This window comes from Miniopterus schreibersii, assembly GCF_964146895.1.
Source record: "Miniopterus schreibersii genome assembly, chromosome: 9".
NCBI classification, from domain to species: Eukaryota; Metazoa; Chordata; class Mammalia; order Chiroptera; family Miniopteridae; genus Miniopterus; species Miniopterus schreibersii.
This window is the reverse complement of record NC_138118.1, coordinates 67367184-67389802: the sequence shown is the minus strand read 5'-3', so window position 1 is coordinate 67389802 and position 22619 is coordinate 67367184. Positions and strand designations below refer to the sequence as shown.

Below are 22619 nucleotides of genomic sequence, written 5' to 3'. Positions count from 1 at the left end.
GATTCCTGATCAGGGCACATGCCCGGGTTGCGGGCTTGATCCCCAGTAGGGGGTGTGCGGGTGGCACCCGATCAATGACTCTCATCATTGATGTTTCTCTCTCTCTCTCTTTCTCTCTCTGCAATCAATAAAGACATATTTTTTAAAAAATTAAAGTATAATTGACATGTAACATTATAGCATTATATTAGTTTCAGGTGTTCAACATAATGAATTGATATTTACATATATTGCAGAATGACCACCACATCTGCCACCATACAGAACTAGAAAAGTTTTTTTTCTTCTGATAAGAATTGTTAAGAGCTACTCTCTCAGCAACTTTTAAATATGCAATACTGCATTATTAACTATAGTTACCATGCTTTACATTATATCCCCAGAACTTAATTATTTTATATATAAATGGAAATTTGTACCTTGGGCCCCCCCTTGACCCATTTCATTTCACCCATCCCAATCTTCCGTCTTTGGCACCAATCTGTTCCCTGTCTCTGTGAGCTTGGGGGGTTTTTCGTTTGTTTTGTTTTGTCTTTTTGTTTCGATTCCACATATAAGTGAGATCATGCAACATTTCTCTCTGTTGATTTGACTTATTTCACTTAATGCCCTCAAGATCCATCCATGTTGTTGCAAATGGCAGGATTTCTTTCTTTTGGTGACTGAATAATATTCCAATATTATACACACAACACTTTCTTTATTCAGTCAGTCAGTCCTTGATGGACATTTAGGTTGCTTCCATATTTTGGCTATTGTAAATAATTCTGCAATAAACATGTGGGTGCATTTATCTTTGCAAATTAGAATTTGCATTTTCTTTGGATAAATAACCAGAAGGGAAAATGCTCAATCACATGGTAGTTCTATTTTTAATTTTTTGAGGAGCACCTATAATGTTTTCCATAATGACCGAACCAGTTTACATTTCAACCCACAGTGCACAAGGTTTCCGTTTTCTTCATATCCTGCAAAAAATTATTTCTTGTCTTTTTGATAATAGCCATTCTAACAGATGTGAGATGATGTCTCATTATAATTTTGATTTGCATGATTAGTGATGTTGAGCACCTTTTCATGTACCTGCTGGCTGTTGGCCATTTGTACGTCTTCTTTGGAAAAATGCCTATTGCCCTTTTTGTAATAGGATTTTATTTTGCTTTTATATTGTATGAGTTCCTTACACAGTTTGGATATTAACAGATATATAATTTACAAATATTTTCTCCCATTTTGTAAGTTGCCTTTCAATTTTATTGATGGATTTCTTTGCTGTACAGAAGCTTTTTAGTTTGATATAGTTTCTCATGTTTATTTTACTTTTGTTGTTTTGCTTTTGGAGTTAAGTTTAAAATCGTCACCAAGACCCATGCCATGAATCTTACCACCTATGTTTTCTTCTGGATGTTTAGGTTTTCAGGTCTTACATGTAAGTCTTTAATCAATTTTGAGTTGATTTTTGTGTATGGTGTGAAATAGTGGTTCCAGTTTTTTCTTTTGCATGTGGCTATTTAGTTTTCCAGCACCATTTATTAAAGGGACTATCTTTCTCATTGTGTATTCTTGGCTCCTTTGTTGTAAATTAATTACCCTACATGTGTAGGGGTTTTCTGGGCCCTCTTTTCTGTTCCATTGGTCTGTGTGTCTGTTTTCATGCCAGTACCATGCTGTTTTGATTATGATAGTTTGAAACCAGCCAGTGTGGTGCCTCGAGGACTGTTCTTTATTCCCAAGATTGCTTTGGTGTGGGGTCTTTTGCAATTTCATACAAATTTTAAGATTGTTTTTCTACTATGAAAAAGTGCCATTGGAATTTTGATAGTGATTAAATTGAAGCTGTATTTTGCCTTTGGTAGTATGGACATTTTAAGAATATTGTTTCTTCCGGCCGGGCGTGGCTCAGTGGTTGAGCATCAACCTAGGATCCAGGAGATCGAGGTTCAGTTCCCCATCAGGGCCCATGCCCGGGTTGTGGGCTCCATCCCCAGTTGGGGGTGTGCAGGAGGCAGCCGATCAATGACTCTCTCATCATTGATGTTTCTATCTCGCTCACTCCGTCTCTCTCTCCCTTCCTCTCTCTGAAATCAATAAAGATATATTTTTTAAAAAGGAAAAGAATATAATTTCTTCTAATCCCTGAGCATGAAATATCTTTCCATTTATTTGTGTTGTCTTCAATTTTTTTCAATAATGTCATCTCAAGCATGTTTTATTTTAATACAGAGGTAGACAAAACTAGTTTTACAGTTGTGAGTACATGAAACAGTTTATTATTGTATTATTATTTATACAACTATAAACCTACTTTCGCCCACTCCTGTATTTATATTTATCTCTCAGCCAGTATACTGAGGAGGTTAATTGAAGAAATTCATCTTCAGTTTCTCATACTAACTTCAAGGACAAATACCACCCAGATGGTATTTCACAACAATGAGGATAAATACCATGACTCTTGTTATCAAATTTCCACAATCATATAGCATCTGTCTTTCCAACAAAGTTCTTTGTCAAATTCACCCAAAACAAATCCATGTGTACATACATTTTTAATACATAGTGCAGGTGGGTATAATTACTAGGAATATATCCTAAGAAACCCAAAACACTAATCAGAGAGAATTCACGCACCCCTATGTTCATAGCAGCAGAGTTTACAATAGCTAAGATCTGGAAACAGCCCAAGCGCCCGTCGGTAGATGAGTGGATAAAAAGCTGTGGGACATTCACACCATGGAATACTATGCGGCTGTAAAGAAGAAGAATCTCGTACCCTTTGGGACAGTATGGATGGACCTGGAGAATATTATGCTAAGTGAAGTAAGCCAGGCAGAGAAAGACAAACATCACATGATCTCACTCATACGTGGAATCTAAAGAACTTAATAAGCTGATGAACAGAATAGATTCAATGACATGAAAGCATAGATGAGACTGATGAATGTCAGAGGGATGGAGGGGGGTGGGTGGGTGGAGGGGGAGAGAGTAACCAAAGAATTTATGTGCATATATGCACAACCCAAGGACACGGACAATAGTGTGGTGAAGGCCTGGGGGGGATGGGTGCAGGGTAGAAGAAGTCATTGGGGAAAAAGAGGACATCTGTAATACTTTCAGCAATAAAGATTAAAAAAAAAACTGTTACAAATTTCAACATAGACTCTTCCTTTCAGATTACTTGTCATTCTAGAAATTATTGAAATCTAAGTTGCAATTTAATAAAAATTTTAAGATTAAATCACATATAAGATACAATAGAAAGCTATTTGATTTAAAAAAAAAAAAAAGAAACTAAAAACAAACACCCTGCATTTTTTAAGGCAGAATTTTCTAAACTGCTGACAATATAAACCATATTTAAACAGTTAAATCACTTAAAGCTAGAAATTCATAGCATGTTGTTTTAAATATTTCGTTGTTAGATAAAGACTATCTGTTCTCTTTCAAAAATAGCATTAGTGTGATTATTTGTCACAACTCCATACCAGTACAATTGGAATTTTTTGAGTGCCTTTGCAGGGCTCTGGGCAAATATAATTACAATTTGGGAAATAAGTCCAACAAAGAGAAAAATGAATAAATGGCTTTCAGGGTGTTAGAGAGAGTGATGGGATGACCTTCTAGGGTTAGAGAAGTCACAGTAAAAAGCATCAGTTAAATTCACCTATCTGATATATTAGGAAAAACATCATGACTGAATATGTATGTTTTGTCTTTTTGGAAAACCATTGGTGGTCTAAATAATGAAGTGAGATCACACCATATAAAATACAGCCATTTTCAGGACACTGTGTGGATGACCATTGCTAGGTCAGTTACACTGTGACCCTCATTCATCGTGGAGACAGCCCAATAAATTGCCCGGCGTATTAGAGTTGCTAATTTCCCACATAAAACTTCCATTTCAAAACTACAATTTATTTTTTATAGGCATTCAATTTTGTGCTTTAAACTGTGTTTTGCTGCATTTTCTACGGTTCCTTGAGTATAGTTTAGAACTTAGATGATGGATGCCTGAGAAAGTTAGACTGAATGGCTTCCTCTATAATTCATGGTATCATCACTCACTCTTAAGGCCTCTTTACAATGCCAGTTACCTTCTTTGAAGTAGCAGGAGATTTCTCCCCGATTTTGAAAATTACCTCTTAGGTCAGCAATATGCTTGCTGCCCTAAGTGAATCATGAAGCCTCTGCTGCTGTCATTCGGTGGTTAAAAAAAGAAAATGGAAAGTCACGTACTTAAACATTAACCTCAGACATTAGAACTAATGAAGGAGAGAGGTGAGAGTCATAAAAACTGCTAGTCCACGTGTGAGCACACATGCATGCGTGTCCACGCTTATGTGTATTTGTGTTTGTATACATGTGTGTGTAGGCACACACATGTGCAGAACTCTCCTGTGTGCTTTGCATGTGCTGATTTTTTTAATTCTCTAAGCCACTCGATGGGTTAGGTGCTGTTATCATTCTCACTATGAGAGGGACCAAATGGTGACAGCAGGTTCCTGCGCTTCCCTCTCCATGGAGGTACTGAATGAATGTGCAGCGACCTACAGGGCTGAGAGGAGTCCAGAAACCAGCCGAGTGACTTTACATATTGGGCCAATGAGAAAAAACCCACATCTAAGCATGTAGGCAAAGCGGAGACATGCTTTCCCCATGAACCCCGCTTTGGCACAGGGCCATGCAATCGGAAGGGAGCCTCAGCTTCCAGGTGTCCCCGAGGAGGGCAAGGTTTGAAGCGCATGTCTGGTGCCCCCTGAAGGTGGGCTCCCCGAACACCTAGCTCTGAAGGCCAAAGGGGCTTTGGGCTTTGGGGAGCAAATAAGCAGCTCTGGACGGGCACGGGGGCCTCAGCCAAGACCCCCCTCCCCGCACCCCGGGGCCCAGCGCCCGCCCCCTGGCCTGCCTTGGAGAGGGTGTGACTACACGCCCCGCAAGCGGCTGCCCGCGTGGGGCTGTTCATCTCCTCACACCGAGGAACCGGCTGAGATCTCCCACGGCCCCGGGAGCCAAGGGCACTTCTGCTGCCCCGCCCCGCGGCTCGCAGTGACCGTAACACCAGGTCACCGTCCCTCTGGAAGGAGCTTGTACACACACAGGGCGCCCCAGCTTTCAGGGCTGCTGCCCGGGGGACATAACCCCAGACCGCCGGACTGATAGCAACGGGGCTCGCATTCTCAACCCACCAGGACTGCAATTTTTATTTTTTTTAAATTTAATCTTTATTGAGTATATTTCACATGTAAAAATTGTGAAAAATTTAAAGTATACATTGTAATTATATATATATACATATGTACATACACATATACATATATACGATTCCCCCATCTAGCTAATTAACACATCCATCACCTTGTTTATTTATTTATAATATTTATGTTTTTACTCTTTCAAAATTTAATTACAATACAGTATTATCAACTGTAGTTATCATGTTAACATTAGACCCTCAGAAGTATGTATCTTACCTGGAATTTTGTACTCTTTACCAGCCTCTTTTCTACTCTCTGTTTCTATGTTTGACTTTTTTGTTTTAAATTCCACAGATAAGTGATATCGTGCAATAGTTATCTTTCTCTGTCCAATTTATTTCACTTAGCTTAATACCCTCCAAGTTTATTCATGTTGTCACAGATGGCAGAATCCCCCTTTATTTAATTGTTTAAAAAACTTTAGTGAAGCCCGGCCAGGTGTGGCTCAGTGGTTGAGCATCGACCTAGGATCCAGGCGATCGGAGTTCGATTCCCGGGCAGGGCATGTGCCCGGGTTGAGGGCTCGATACCCAGTTGGGGGCGTGCAGGAGGCAGCCAATCAATGACTCTCTCATCATTGATGTTTCTATCTCTCTCTCTCCCTCTCCTTTCCTCTCTCTGAAATCAATAAAGATATATTTTTAAAAAATATATAAAAAAAATTTTCTTGAAGACATTTCTTAATGAATGATAAATGGAGGTCCCCCCTCCAATTAGTTCATATATCCTTTCCTTTTTAAAAATTAGATTTATTGGGGTGACTTTGGTTAATAAAATTATATAAGTTTCAGGTATACAATTCTATGGTACACCATTTGCATATTACATTGTGTGGCCACCTCCCAAAGTCAGGTCTTCTACTGTCACCATGTATTTGGCCCCCTTTACCCTTTACTACCCCTTCACCCCTCTTCCCTCTGGTAGACACCGTAAGTTGTCTGTGTCTGATTTTTTTTTTGTTTTTCATGTTTGTTCACTTGTTGCTCTTAGTTTTATATCTCACATATGAATGGAATCATATGGTTCTTAGCTTTTTCTGACTGACTTATTTCACTTAGCATGATATTCTCAAGATCCATCTATGTTGTCGCAAGTGGCAGTATTTCATCTTTTTTTATGGCCGAGAAGTATTCCATGGTGTATATGTACCACATCTTTATCCAGTCATCTATCTTGGCCACCATGAATAATGCTGCAGTGAACGTAGGGGAGCATATATCTTTGCAAAAGAATGTTTTCAAATTTTTTGGCTACATACCCAGAAGAAGGGTTGCTAGGTCATATGGTAACTCTATTCTTAATTTTTTTGAGGGACCTCCATAGTGCTTTGCATAGTGGCTGTACCAGTTTACATTCCCATCCGCAGTGAATGAGGAGAACCCCCCCTTCTTTTTAGGCTGAATAATATTCCTCTGTGTGTGTGTGTGTGTGTGTGTGTGTGTGTGTGTGTCTCACATTTTCTTGACTCATTCATTGGTTCATAAACCCTTAGGCTGTTTCTATACCTTGGCTATTTGAATAATGCTGCTATAAAAATGGGAGTACAGAGATCTCTTTGAGATCATGATGTTGTTTCCTTTGGATTTATATGCAAAAGTGGGCATCCTGGATCATAGTTCTATTTTTTATTTTTTTGAGGAACCTCTATACTTTTTCTATAGTCACTGAACCAATTTACATTTCTACCATCAGTGTACAAGGATAGCCTTTTCTCCACACCCTGGCCAATCAATTGTTTTCTCCTTCTTGTTTGATGGTAGCCATTCTAACAGGGTGAGGTAATACCTCATTATAGTTTTGATTTGCATTTTCCTGATGATTGGTGATGCTGAGTATTTTTTCACATATCGCTATTTCTATTTCATCTTTGAAAAAAATCTTTATCACATTCTTTGTTGATTTTTTAGTTGGATTGTTTAAATTTTTACAACTGGTTTGTATGTGTTCCTTGTGTATTTTAGATGTTAACCCCTTATTCGATACATGACTTCCAAATATTTTCTTTCATGTTTTAGGTTGCCTTTTCATTTCTGATGTTTCCCTTTGCTGTGCAGAACCTTTTTAGTTAGATGTAGTTTCTCTTGTTTACTTTTGCTTTTGTTGCCTTTGATTTTGGTGTCAAATCCAAAAAAATATGTAGCCAAAACCAATGTCAAGGAGCCTACCACCTATGTTTTCTTCTAGGAGTTTTATGATTTCAGGTCTTAAATTCAAGTCTTTAATCTGTTTTGACTTGATTCTTGTATATGGTTTAAGATGTTCCAGTCTTATTCTTTTGCATGTGGCCATCCACTTTTCCTAGCACCATTTATTGAAGATACTATGCTTTCCCCATTCTATATTATTGGCTTCTTTGTCATAAATTAATTGACATATATGTGTTGGTTTATTTCTGGGCTCTCTATTCTGTTCCATAGACCTTTGTGTGTGTTTTTATGCCAATACCATTCTGTTTTGATTACTATGGCTTTATAATGTAGTTTGAAATAAGGAAATGTGATGCCTACTTTGCCCTTCTTTCTCAACATTGCTTAGGCTATTTGGAGTCCTTTGGGTTCTATACAAATATTAGGATTCCTTTTTTATTTCTGTAAAAAATATAATTGGATTGAATTGGATTTTTGATAGGTATTTTATTACATTTTTAGACTATTTTGGGTATAATGGACATTTTAACAATATTAATTCTTTGACTCCATGAGCATAGAATACTTTTTCCATTTATTTGTGTCTTCTAAAGAAGCAGGTTTTAAAAATATATATATATATCTTTATTGATTTCAGAGAGAGGAAGGAAGAGGGAGAGAGATAGGAACATCAATGATGAGAGAGTCATTAATCTGCTGCCTCCTGCACGTCCCCCCTGCTGGGGATCGAGCCCACAACTCGGGCATGTACCCTGACTGGGAATCAAACCTTGATCTCCTGGATCCTAGGTTGATGCTCCACTTCTGAGCCATGCTTGGCCGGACTGAAGAAGCAGTTTTTAAATTGGAGCAGGAGCACTCCCCAACCCCAAGCCACCACCACACCTCTACACCTGTACTCAGAAAAGAAAAAGGGAAAATGCCCATCTCCCAGTTGCTCCCTGAAAGAGGCTTAACTGCATACTTCTCTAGTTGCTGCCTGCTAATCAGTCTTGTAATTATACTGCATCTAGGTGCTTACTGCAATTATCCCTTCGGGACACTGACAGGTCTTGGCACATCCTCAAATACTGGTAGCCACCAAGGACAAAGACTGAAGCCTGTACTATCCCAGGGGGCTGAGAGGCAACAGGGGCTCACGATGGGATGATTAACGAGGTTCATCTTGTGTAGGGAACAAATCTTTCAAGACTGGGGAGGTGGCTGTCTCATCTAATGTTCAGACACCAACACAGAAAGTCAAGGAAAATGAAGAAGCAAGGAAATACGTTTCAAACAAAAACACAATTTAAATCTTCAGAAACTTATTTTAGTGAAACAAAGATGAGTAATTTACCCTATAAACAGTTCATGCAAATGGAAAACAAAGAAAGAGAGGTAGCTACGCTGATACCAACAAAATAGATTTTAACCCAAAGGTAGCAACAAGAGACAAAGAAAGTTATCATGTGATAAAAGTGTAAATTCATCAAGAGTATGTAACAATTGTAATTACCTATGCAACCAACACCAGAGCACCTACATATATAAAGCACATTTAACAGATCTTAAAGGAGCTAGAGACAGCAATACAATAATAATAATAGGGGACTCAATTATCCCATTTTCAACAATGGTTAGATTATCCAGAGAGAAACTCATCAAGAAAACAGATTTAAACTACATGTTAGACCAGATAAATCTACCAGAATGTTCTATTCCATCCAACAACAGCAGAATTTACAATTCTTCACAAGTACACGTGGAACACTATCCAGAATAGATCATATGTTAGGTCACAAAACAAGTCAATAAATTTAAGAAGATTGAAATCATATCAAGGATCTTTACCATCCATGATAGTATGAAACTAGAAATCAATTACAAGAAAAAAACTTGAAAATTCAGAAATGTGTAGGGATTGAACAACATGCTCCTGATCATTCAACGAGTAAAAAAAATAAATCAAAAGTTTAAAGAATATCTTGAGACAAATGAACATGGAAACACAACATGCTAAACTTATGGGTTGTAGGAAAAGAAACTGGCATAAAGAAGTTTAGAGCAATAATGCCTAAATTAAGAAAAAAAATTAAATTCACAACCTAACTTTACACCTCAAAGAAGAAAAAAAAAAAGTAACCCCAGAAGTTAGTAGAAGAAAGAAAACAATAAATATTAGAGCGTAATAAATGCAATGGAGACTCAAAAGACAATAGAGGAGATCAGTGAAATGAAGAGGTGGTTTTGAAAACATAAACAAAATTGAAAAACATATAGCTAGACACAAACACAGTCGATTAATTTATGACAAAGGGGTCAAGAATATACAACAAGGAAATGATAGTCCCTTCAATAAACGGTGTTGGGGTAACTGGACAACTACCTACAAAAGAGTGAGACTGAAACACTGCCTTATCCCATACACAAATATCAACTCAAATGGACTAAAGACTTGAGTGTCTAAGACCTAAAACCATAAAACTTCCAGAAGAAAACACAGGGGTAAGCTCTTTGAAATTGGTCTTGGTGATTAATTTTTTTGGATTTGACATCAAAAGCAGAGGCAACCGAAGCAAAAATAACGAGAGGAACTACATCAAACCAAGAAGCTCTGCACAGCAAAGGAAATCATCCAAAAAATGAAGAGGCAACCTACAAAGGGGGAGAAAATATCTGCCGGCTACTTAGTCAATAAATGGTTAGTATCCAAAATATACAAGAAATTCATACAACTCAAAGCAACAACAAAAAACACCCAGTTCAAAATGGGCAAAGGATGTGATAGACATTGTTCCAAAGAAGACATACAAATGAGTGGCGGGTGAGGGAAAAGGTGCTCACCCTCACTAATTGCCAGGGAGCTGCAAACCAGAACCACAATGAGGTGTCCCCTTGGGCCTGTTAGGGTGTCTATTAGAAAACAGACAGGCGCTAAGTGATGGAGAGGCTGTGCATTGCGGATGGGAATGTCAATGGGTGCGGCCACTATGGAAAACAGTGTGGAGCTTTCCCAAAAAATGAAAAATAAAATTCCCGTATGAGACACCATTCCCACTTCTGCGAATATATCCAAAGGAAATGATCCGTGATCTCAAAGAGATATCTGTAGTCCCATGTTCATGGCAGCATAATTCACAGCAGCTAAGGAATGGAAGTAGCCTACGTGTCTGTGCAATGATGAGTTGATAAAGAATATGTAACATATATATATATATATATATATATATATATATATATATATATGCATACACACAATACATACATACATGTAACACATACCCATATATACACACACAGTGGAATATTATTCAGCCTGAAAAAAGGAAATTCTGCTGTTTTGAGAGCCTAGATGAACCTGGAAGGTATTATGCTAAGTGAAATAAACCAGATAGAGAAAAATGAATACTGCTTGTTTCACTTATACATGGGATTAAAAAAAAAAAAAGTTGAACTCATAACAGTAGAATGGTTGTTGCTGTGTAATGGGGTTGGTGGAAATAGGAAAAGGCTGGTATAAGGATATAAAATTCTAGTTATAAGATGGATAAGTTCTGAGGATGAGATGTATAACATAGTGACTATAGGTGAAAATACTGTATTGTATAATTGAAATTTGCTAAGAGAATAGAACTTAAGTCTTGCAAAAAAGAGAAGAATCAACTGTGCAAGGTACTGGATGTGTCAAATTGATGGTGAGTTTTTTTCACAGTGTATACATACATCAGATCATCACTTGGCACATTTGACATATATTGTAATTTTATTTGTCAATTATACCTCAATAAAGCTTTAAAAATCTTCATATTATAGATGAGAGAACTGAGATCTGAAAAGATAATTTCCCCAAGGTCATACAGGTAGCCATTGACATACCTGGGAATGGAACTGTGCATTTTTTTTTTTTTTTATGCCAAATCTTGCATATTCATAACCAGGTAGTCCATGGAGAGACTGGTAAATGGACTTTTCAGGAGTAAGCTCTGGTGACCTACTGTTTCCTATCCTATGAGATATAAGAATTGGACTAAATGAAATCCAAAGGCCTATCCAAATTCAGTGTTGTGTGATTAGTACCCTTTTTAAAAGATGGTGAAATAAAATCATGCCTTTTCTGGATCTCTCCTAACCTCCCAGCCTATATTCACTGATTGATTCATTAATTGGAAATTAGTCAGTAAGTTCCCATGTGACAGTCTGCTCAAATTGAGAAGTAGCTTTCCTTTCACCATGTAGTCAAAGTTGGTGAAAATTTTTATCATGTCTGGTATAAATTTGTCTATATATTTTTTTGAAAGATAACATACTTTAATAATAAAAATTAAAATTATAAAGTAAGAATGTATTATATATCCTTTAAAAATGGATGCTGTGCCCTGCCGGGTGTTGCTCAGTGGTTGAGCATCGACCTAGGATCCAGGATATCACTGTTGGATGATTCCCAGTTGGGGCACATGCCAAGGTTGGAGGCTCCATCCTCAGTGGGGGGGGGGGGTGCAGGAGGCAGCCGATCAATGACTCTCTCTCATCATTGATGTTTCTACTCTCTCTCCCCCTCTCCCTTCTTCTCTCTGAAATCAATAAAGATATATATTTTTAAACAAACAAACAAACAAAAATGGATGCTGTGGCTGATTGGAGTATGTTTTTCTTCTCAAAGCTTTGCACATAATAGATGCTCATTAAATGTTTGTTGAAAAAAATTAATACGGTAAGGAGTAAAGCACCAATTTACATATAAGCCTATGATTAAATAGGGACTTGTATTTACTTCACATAATCTATGGTATTTTACTATCTAAACTCTGTTTCTCCTATCTTTTAAAGATTTAGGTTATTTGGTTTATAAAAGGTCAATGAAGGTTATCTTTCTTGTAATCCTTGGCACAGACCTAAAATTCTAGGAACACATACATAAATAAATATGTAACAAGCTATTTTCTTTAAGCATCGAGTCCAGTACTGACTAAACTAGGTGCGGATTTGGAAATAAAAAGTAAAGGAAACGTGCATTTCTTAGGGATTAATAGGTCCTGATATTACTGGTTTGCAATATGCTCAGGAAATGAGATTCTAGGGAATTTTATTGATTGAGTTTTCATAGTAGAAAACCATTTTGGAGGAGTATTGGGACAGACATTTATTAGGAAGTTTTGTGGAGCCTCTAAGTGATAGTTCTGCAAGGATACTTTGAGACCACAAGAAGTGAGTCATTTCTCTGAAGTGCCACAGTTATTTACTAGCCGAGTAGACTGGGAGAATTTAAACATCCGTATTTCCGGCTCACTTATCTTCCCGATGCTCTGCATTCAGAGATTAATTCCTTAGCTCATGCACTCTTTTATTTAAAAACTACTGACCGCTCACATACCACCTTCTAAGCACTTTGGCGGATGCTAGAGATACATGAATGAACTAAACAAACACGTCTTTTACCATCACGGAGCTTACAATCTTTTGGCTCTTTCCCAGTAAGTAAATGTCATTAAAAAACAATTTAGTTAGGGAATGCATGGTGGTTGTTTTTTATGTTTATTGATTTTTTTTCTTCTTTTTTTAGAGGGAGGAAGGGAAGGAGAGACAGACATATGGATCGGTTGCCTCCCACACACTGTCAGGGCCTGGGATCAAACCTGCACCCCAGGTACTGACCCTTCCTCAGAATAGACCCCAACACCCTTTGGTGCATGGGCGGGCCGATGCTCCAACCACTGAGCCACACCAACCAGGCTGCATGTTTTGATGAAAAAGAGAGCTAGTTGAATATTAAGATGTTATTTCTTTCTATAGTCCCATAAATTGTTGATTTTGTTGATCAATGGGAATTTATAGAGTAAGCTTATATATATTTTTCAACTTTTGTTTGACATGGATTAATTATACAAACATCGCCATAGTTTCTGAAAATCCAGTGATGGGGGCAGAAAGGCATCTCAGAGAAATGGGCACAGGGTTATAAAGCAACAATTTGTAAACTTTCCCACAAAATGGAAAATTGTGAATTAGAAGAGTCAGAGATTAAGGGTCAGCTACCAATCCCTGACTAAAAATGCTCTTCCTCCATTACCAAACTGGGGGGAGGGGTTGTGTGGTAGTTTTGTTAAAAAAGCTGTTTGTTCTTAAATCTCAGCAATGTTATGAGCAATTTTTCAAAAGCCAGCTAACTTGGTTTTAAGTGTTCATTACCAATTCCTTCAGTAATTCCTGGTTCTTCCTTTTTAACCTAGGCTAAGAGATTAGTGCTTTGTTTATCTGTAATAAAAATATCGAATAACTTACATCTCTCAAGAATGTTTAAATTATAAATGTTCCTCCTAAATATATTTGAATTTTAAAATAAAACTAAAGGTAAAACAAACAAACAGGACAAAAATGCTAAGCTATGGAATTTCAGGTTTGGGTATTTTTAGTAACAGATGAGTTTGAGGGGCAGATAAGCTTCAAAACACATCGCCTATGGATAAAGTAGACCTTCTCCATCACATGGATTTCCAAGTGGTCAAGACTACTTTTGCCTACTTCCTTACATTGTATTGTACATAAGTATGAAAATGTGCAGTTACTCTTCATATTGTTAGTATTTTTAATAGTGTGTTGTATAATAGCTATTTAACAGACCAAAAAACAAAAACAAAAAATGAAGAGGTAAAAATATGTGACTATTTAGCATCATGTTTTATTAGGATTTTGACATTTTAAAAATCCTGGACACTTTTAAATTGTATTATATATTGTACAATTTTTTTAAAAGCAAAATATTAACCTTTGTGTTTTTTGTTACAACTGTAGTTAGGTTGATTTTGGTAAATTGATATTTATTAGATAATTGATAAATGCTTTGCACATTAACTGGCCTTTGTTCAGCTAAAGGCAGTGGTTTTCTAATGTAAACAGATCAGCAGAAGATGTATTAGTTAATCCTTTTGAGCTTCTTTCTTCCTTCTGGGTTCCCTGTTACCTTTCCAGGGGCTCTGGTCTTTCTGCATTAATATCTGTCCAATTTAACCCTGACTACACGAGCCCTAACACCTGGGAAAATCCATGGCAAATATGAAAACTGCTCAGAGCAAGACAGAAGTAATGAAAGGTGTGCATTACCAATAAAATCAAAAGAAATTAAGTTTATTTTTAGCTTAGACAACTGAATGCTGAGAGTGAATTAATAGTACTATTCAGTTAAAAAGGGGTGTGTGTTTAGGAGGAGTTGTTCCTGGTTGCCCAATCTGTTCCTGAATAAGAACATGAAAAGAACTATTGCTAAAGCAAATTAATTAGTCATTAAGAAGTACTCTAGTCTTTGGGGTTTTGAGAATGGCTTTAACTTTTAAGTTCTGCTGAATATCATCTTATGTGAGAATATATTGGATATAAATCAGGGAGAGAATGAGCCACTAATGAGAGAAAGCAGGAGCCACAGACAAGAGTGCCCAGCAGTTTTCACTAGAATTTGTAGCTGAGAGAAAGATGATTGCACTGGAATCACAGTGAATGTTATGAGGGAAGCTGAGAGCCACCAAAGGAGACACACACACACACACACACACACACACACACACACACACACACACACACACACACACCCCTATTCCTTATCAGGATACCCTGCATCTAAGCTGGTAAATGTACTTTCAAAAACAATTATCTAGTTTTGCACGTATTCTATAAAATAGGCATAATTATTTTATAGAATGTGTGCAAAACATTCCAGTGTACTTTTAAAAATAATTATCTAGTTTTGCACACATTCCATAAAACAGGCATAATTACTTGCCGCTTTCCATTTTTATTAACCCAATGCGTTAATTTAAACACCTGGCTCAACATTATCACTTTATCCATCCGTACAATTTCCCTTTTGAGAGTCTCTGCTTCCGCCCTTCCTTTTATTTATTATTTTTTCCATTTAACCTCCGGCCACCTGCTCCCGGGTTCCCGGTGCGGCGCGGACACCGCGCGTGCGGCTGCTCCAGCGCTGGAAGTGGGTGAAGCGGCGACGGACGCGCAGCGACCCATCGAGGACTCCAGGCAGTGAGCGGGCGGGAGGGGTGCCAGGTCCCCCGGCTGGTGGGGACCTGCGTCCTGAACGGTAGCAATTGCACTGAATGCAGCTCGAGGTCCCAACAATAGCCGCTCGCGGCGGCCTCGCCTCCTCCGCTGTCTTAGAGGGCCCAGCGGTTAAACAGCTGTAAGGCACGGTCGCCCTGTCATCATTTTCTCGGCTGCGACGGCGAGAGTGGCGACGGCAGCCAGAGACAGGCAGGGCTGTTGCTCGCAGCCGCGCAGATTGCCTCCTCCTCAACACACACACACACACACACACACACACACACACACACACACACACACTCACGCGCGCGCGCACACACACACGCGCGCACACACGCGCGCACGCACACACTCCGCAGATTTCCAATACCAAGGCGTCTCGATGTAAATCAAGGACTCAGAGCCACCCGAGGAGAGCGCCGTGGTCACGGACAACAGGTATTTGGCCCCCGACCAATTCAGGTCCCTCCCGTGCCTCTCGGGTGGATCCTGAAATCAGCCTCGGTGAGAACGGCGCGGGCGGGAGCCTGGAGGTGGCCGCGCTGACGGCGGGGAAGTGGGAGGAGTGAGAGGTGGGGTGGCGCCGTGCGGGTGCGGGCGGTGGGGGTGTGGGGGGTGTGGATGCCAGAGATGACTTTCAGGCTCCGCTGCCTTTGAGTTGCAAATTGTGCGGGGCGGGCAGCCCGCGCTGCCCAGCGGCGGCGGGTTTCCATCTCCTCCGGCGCTCGTGGGCCCGGAGCGCGCGTCTGGGAAGGGGTGGGAGCCGGGAGCAGGGGTGCTGCGAGCAGAGTTCCCGAAGCGCCGCTCCCCGGGGACGCCGAGCAGCGAGCGAGCCGAGCGAGCCCAGAGCGCGCCCCCGGGAGGGCGCGGAGCGCGGCGGGTCCCCGGCCTCCGCGGAGCAGCAGCTGCGCCCAGCCTCGGCCCGCGCCGCGCTGCGGTAAGTTCAGCCGGACGGCAGCGGTGTGCGCGGCTTCTGGGGAGGGGTGGGGGAGGGGCGCTGAGAAGACGTGGGCAGGAAAGTTACGCGGGTGCAGCCCCGAGGCCCCCGCGCCGCGCCCCCCGCTCGCCCGCCGGCTCCTGCCCGGGGCGCTGTGACCGCGCGGCTCGCGCCGCAGACCCGGGCCCCGCTGCGTGGCCAGGCGGCCGCGAAGCCCCTCGCCCGCGCGGTCTCAGGCGGCAAAGCCGGCCCTGGGGCTCACCCTTTAATCACCAGGGCGGGCTCCCGAAAGTTAGTAATGGGTGGCAGTTGCCTTTCCAAAAGGAAAATCCGGAAAGAGGCTGGCTCAGATGTGCAGATGCCCAAGTGCATTGCTAAAAGTTTCATCGCAGACTTATTCTTCCTCTGTCAAATAGAGAAGCCTTCAAGCCAAAGCCAGAAGTCTTTGATTTGCTTTATTGCATCAAAATGAACCGCGAAGTAGGTCTGTAGATAACTGCTAGGCAACAGCCCCGGCGAACTGATGATCCGATAAAATTCAGACACTCCTCGGGGGGGCCCAAGCGGAGTCCCCTGTTCTCACTACTACGGTAGTTTCCTCTGCTTGCTAAACGGTCCCTTCCTTGTGACTTCAAAGTGGTGGTTTGAACAGATGACTTTATTCTTAGAACTGAGCAGCATTGTGTTCACTGGCAAAAAAAAAAAAAAGCTTAAAAAACTTTTAAAAAACAACTTCAACTGGTTGCTCACACTTCAGATAACCAGCTCTTTTAAAAGGAGGTAAAAATAGGTCAGCCAGGGCCAGCCCATTGTAAAGCAAATGACCAGTGTGAATGCCAGCAGGGTACTGAAGGTCTTTTCTAGAAGGAAAACCAGAAGTAATTTTAATGTAAAAAACTTGGAGTATCTAATCAGACCAGATTTTAATAATGAAGAAAAAGAAAAAGAATTCCTCAGGCGGAAAGGCTATGTTACACAAAATTTAGTTGCAGGATCACTGGAGGAATTACTATGTTACTATAGCCTTCTCCAAGAAAGATTGTGAAGGGAAAAAAAACACAGAGGTCACCTAAATCCGAACTCAGGATTTTAAGCCAGACACTTACACAAACTGCCATAAATTCTATAGGATGAAGGGGTTTCAAAACTTATGAAATAACTTGTGAAGTGCAAAGTACATAGTCTGAATTCTCAGTCATTAGGAAAGAAAGAACTGAGGATGACTCTTATCCTAATATTTTTAAGTTGTTACTCTTCCTAATCTACCTAATTTTCATTATTTTATTAAAAATAAGGCATTCTGAATGTAATGAATTACTTTGCCTAATTGTGTCAGGTATCTCCAGGTATGATATTTTTGCCATTATGGAAATACCTAATTTGTTAGAGGTAATCCATCCCACGCACATTGTTTCTCAGTGCAAAAACTCTACATATGACTTTGTAAGTCACGACTAAAATAGAATTCAAGGGATGTATTTGTTATGAGAGTGCGTGCATGAGAGAGGTTAAAAATTTTAGACAGCAATTAAAAAAAAAAAAAAAAAGAGGAAACATCTACACAAAACTCAAAGAATATGATTGGAGCGAGTTGCAAGCAGTTCCCCAGTACTCTAGAATAGATCATTACCTGAACCTTGAGTATTTAGCTAAAGAGAAGAAAAATCAGGTTCAGTGTCTGATTGGAATTGATAGGAGTTTGGATCAGTAGGAAGTTGTCAGAACTTTAAGATAGAAACTTAGGTGTGTGGAGTTTGATTTTGGGAAATAACTTTTCTTCGCTTTTTTTTTTTTTTTTTTTAATGGTAAGCAAACCTCGTGTCACATCTGAGAAGATTTTCAAAACCATTTTTCCAATGAAATGATTACTTTAAGGTTTAAACCATTGGTAAGGTTTGCGGGGCAGTGTCCGACTGAGACAAGTATTTTATGACTCATGGGTTTCCTTGCACACTGTTGAAAGAAGGAATACATGTAGCCAGACAAGCCAGGCAGAGACAACTTCTGGTCCCTCGATCTAATTCTGCCTACTAATAATGATTATGATGCTCCGATATACACTTGAAATGACATTTTCAGAATATCCTATCCTAAATGCTTCTGGCTGGCTTCAGAAACAGAACTGTACTTATGTATGCATGATACTATTGGAATATTCTTTTAAGAGTAATATCTCTAGCCTAGGAGCACCTGCCGGGAGTAAGCTTCAGGCAAAATTTTAAAGAAGCCACTTCCAATTGCCCCTTTCCCATCTCCAGCATTTTCTCTCTCTGGTAAAACACCAACACAAAAGCTTACCGCAGGTAGGAATCCCGTACACTTATTCATAGTATTAACTATGAAGTAGGTTCAACCCCTTGAGAGCTCCTGGGGTTATTTGCGTGTGTGATTTACTAGCCAGGCAATGCACGAACAGTTCCCAGTTAGTGTGAGTGCACTCTTGGCAGGTACTAGTTGGAACACTTTATTTAAATGTATGGGGTGGCACCTGCAAGAGGGAGATGCCTTTCTCTCCCATTCATAAGAAACTCAATCTGGGAGGGACTAAGCGGACTGCCTAAAGCAACATATTTAGTAAGTGGTGGGCTAGGATTTGCCCCCAGGTGTGACTCTTAGTCACTGTGCCACCTTGTTTTGTTATAGATCAAGTGGAGTGAGTTTACTGTTGACATTGCTTGAGAAATCGTACCAATCAGGGGAGAAGTCCCTGCTCTATTGATACCCAAGATGGAATCTACCTAAATTAAAACCTAAATTGACCCCACAACTTGGCATCCTCAACTATTCCAATGTTAGTGCCCTGCTTTGGCTTCGTGATCTGTGGAAGTGAAGCTGGGGACATCTTTGCCAAGAAAGATGATGGAGTTAATATGGGAGAAGAAGGGATGAAAGAAAAATAGAGGATCACATGGTGGGAGGCTGGCATGAGAACTTGTCCAGATTCTGTGTCCTGTGGGAGTCTTAAAAACAAACTCTTTGGGCTGTGTGTGATTTTTAAAGTCACAGATAAAGCACAGACTGAAAACTTCCCTTTAAATTGTTGTAAGGTCTGATTATGGAAATTAGATTAGTTTTATCTTCGGATGATCTCCTTTACGTATTTTTTTTTTAAAGAGTAAAAAATTGATGATTCAAAGGAAATTGGGGGAGAAAGGCCAGATGATGACTGAAGAGGTAAAACAGTGCATGGAAATATCACTGGTTCTTGCATAATCACTTTAGAAAATTTGCCAGGAAATGAAAAGGCTTCTTTAACTGGTGAGGAAAAACAAAATGGTTCATTTGGGTAAAATTTGAAGAGTTAAGGACAATAACATGATTACTGTCGCTTGTCTTCTTATCGCAGAAGACAGGAACCAACAAGGAACAAAATAAAAAAAGTAACGGGCGTAAAGCCAAACAATATTTTAAGATTGGTCTTTCTCAGCATACTAAATTTAAACAGCTGCAATTCTTTTTAAAGTATTATCTGAGTCAACAATTTGAAATGAGGAATTTGCTTTTTCACAGAGAATCTGTATCGTAAGTTTGAAACGGGGTGCCTTGGACTCAGTTTGTATTGGCAATAAGCCAATCACTACTGATCAAGGAGCACAAAAGCTGTCACTTGCCAAATCAGAGTATAAATGTGTGTGCATATATATACTCCGTGAGGACAGTTGATGCTACTGAGCTGTTGTCATATATATAAATATAGTGATGGAGCTTTGAAAATACATTCACATTGTTGCGACACTACAGGTTGAGGTTAGGAAGAGAGATGATTTTTGAATGTTGGGACTACAGCTCTCTTCTTCTTTTTAAAAAATATTTTATAGATTTTTTTTTTGAGAGAGGGAGAGAGAGAAACATCTACATAGGAGTGAAACGTGGACCGCCTGCCGGCCTCCTGCACGCCCCCTGTCAGGGATCGAGCCTGCCACCTGGGCATGTGCCCTGAGCCAGAATTGAACCAGCAACAGTTTGGTGCACTGGACCATGCCCAGCCAACTGAGCCAGAGCGCTCTGTTTCTTCTTGCTTAAAAATAATGACAGGGACTTTTATTAAGTACTTACTACATGCCAGTTGCTTGTATGAGCATCTTGCACATTTAGTCTTGAAAATATGCTTATCACCCTCATTCCCATTTTATACAAGAGGAAACGGAGAGGGTTAAACGACTTACAGTTAGAAATGAGTAGGAATGGAGCTGGGGTATGAATCACACAGTCTGGCTGCAGAACCCGTGCTTTAAACCAAAAGGTTCTAAGTCCACTCACTGCTAACTGTCACCGGCTTATTATAACCCTCCACAGTTCATGCTTTTTGCTCAGCTCTTTGGTCTCTGCTTACAGCTGTCTCTAATTTCTTTCTTGACTCCCATAGCCCTTAAGCTTCATGACCTCCTGGGATTCTGTCAGGGATCTACCACTGGCCCAACTGTCCTCTGAAGTTCCACTGAAGCTAGTGATTGTCTTTATTATTGAGTAGGCCGCAGAGGGTTGAAATACTCTCGTTTCTACCGTTGGGGAAGTAACCCAAACTTTATTTAGCTTTGGAACTTTAGTGCTAAGCATAGTTTCTAATACAATATTGGAGGCCAATAAACAATTCTTTTATAAACTGAATTCAAAGCTGTAATTCAACTCCCTGAAGAGATGGGTAGTTTCACTTCTATGGTCTTTACTCCCCAAAAGACTAGAGAATGGTATTTTAAATGCAATTTCCAAGGTCTGAGGCAGATAGTATACAGTATTTTATTAAGGTGAACGTATAATTAGTATGAAATTACTCAAAAGACATTCACCATCCTCTGTAGTATTGAATATTTAAAATATAGGGCACAGTATTTTGGAATATGACAGATGGCATATTTATTTCCAGATCACAATATTGAAAAGTTTAATGATAGCTGATTTCTCATACTAAGGTATCTTTGGTGGGAGGAGCAAATATTAGAGTAAGTGGTTCATCAAAGATGTTTTCCTGTTGTGGGACAGGAGCATGGGGTTGTAAAATGGTGCTTTTAAAAAAATGTTTTTTGAGGTCTTATTTCCTTTGAGAAAGAATTTTGAGATTTTGATTCAGTCGTAGCTGACAAATATTGAGTCACATCTGTGAGCAGACATTAGAAACTTGATACCACTAAAGAAAAATGAAGAAATGGATAAAGATGGAAAAATCAGTCCTTACTCTCCCTCCCACAAACAAGCATTTTCAGTTTATGGGATAATTTAGATTTTACTTTTTAATGATTGTGTAAATTTCTTTCATTTGGTATTTAAATATTGTAACAATGTAAACTCAATGGACGTCACATATAACTTTCCAAAATATATTATTTTTTTATTAAAAGTATCTTGGGTTAACTCTATTTTATTCTCTTTCTAATCCACATCAATTATCAAATATTCAATTTTAAACCAGTGGAAGGACAGATGGGATTAGAAATGTCTTAACTATTTAAAATCTTTTTGGAGTTCCGTAAACATAGTGATCTCAGGATGAGGCAGCTGGGCCTTCCTTTAAAATATAATTTATTTTCTTTTATTTTTTGTTAATCCTCACATGAGGATATTTTTTCCATTGCTTTTCAGAGAGAGTATATGGGAGGGAGGGGAGAGAGAAAGGGAGAAAGTGAGAGAGAGACATCGCTGTGAGAGAGACACATTGACTGGTTGCCTCTCAGCTGTGCCCCTATGGGGGGGTGCTCAGGGGAGAGCCCACAACCCAGGCATGTGCCCTTGACCGGGAATCCAACCCTTCACCCTTTGGTGTGTGGGCTGATGCTCAAACCACTAAGCCACACAGGCCAGGGCTAATTTATTTTCTTTTAAAGACTCTTGGCTTATATATTTTGATTATTCATGATGATAGAATTGTGGGTTAAGGTGTGGAAAAATTGACTCCATGTGTAATTTGTCAATGCTCGAAGATGCTCATTTGAATGTCATCATTCCCTTCTTAGGCATTGTAGTTTAGGGGTTAAAATTTACTCTTTGTATTCAAATTGCCTGACCTTAAGTCTTTAATTCTCACATGACTTTGAGCAAATAAATTCTATGCTTTACATTTCTCTTTGTAAAACAGGGATAATTAAAATGATATCCAATTCACAGAATTCCATGATTTAATCAGCACATAAGGGACTTAGAATACAAAGCACATAAATATTCAAAAATATTAGCAATTTATTGTTTTCTACTTGCTTGGGATATTGTCTCAAGTAAAAAGTAAAGTATCAATAGCAAAGAAAATGTTCTAAATAAAAT

At 39.4% G+C, this 22619-nt stretch overlaps 1 protein-coding gene across 5 annotated transcripts in view; it reads left to right on the top strand.

The window, feature by feature from the left end:
- Nucleotides 1-15355: 15355 nt before the first annotated feature.
- Nucleotides 15356-22619, top strand: part of DGKB (diacylglycerol kinase beta) — a 527029-nt gene continuing 519765 nt past the window's right edge. For 2 of the 5 annotated variants that reach the window (XM_081146772.1, XM_081146768.1), the window contains exon 1: nt 15356-15868. The gene's annotated coding sequence lies outside the window, so the exon portion shown is untranslated. Of the gene's footprint in view, nt 15935-16025; nt 16368-22619 lie in introns of those variants that run through there. The other 3 variants (XM_081146771.1, XM_081146769.1, XM_081146770.1) reach the window with 2 other exon arrangements.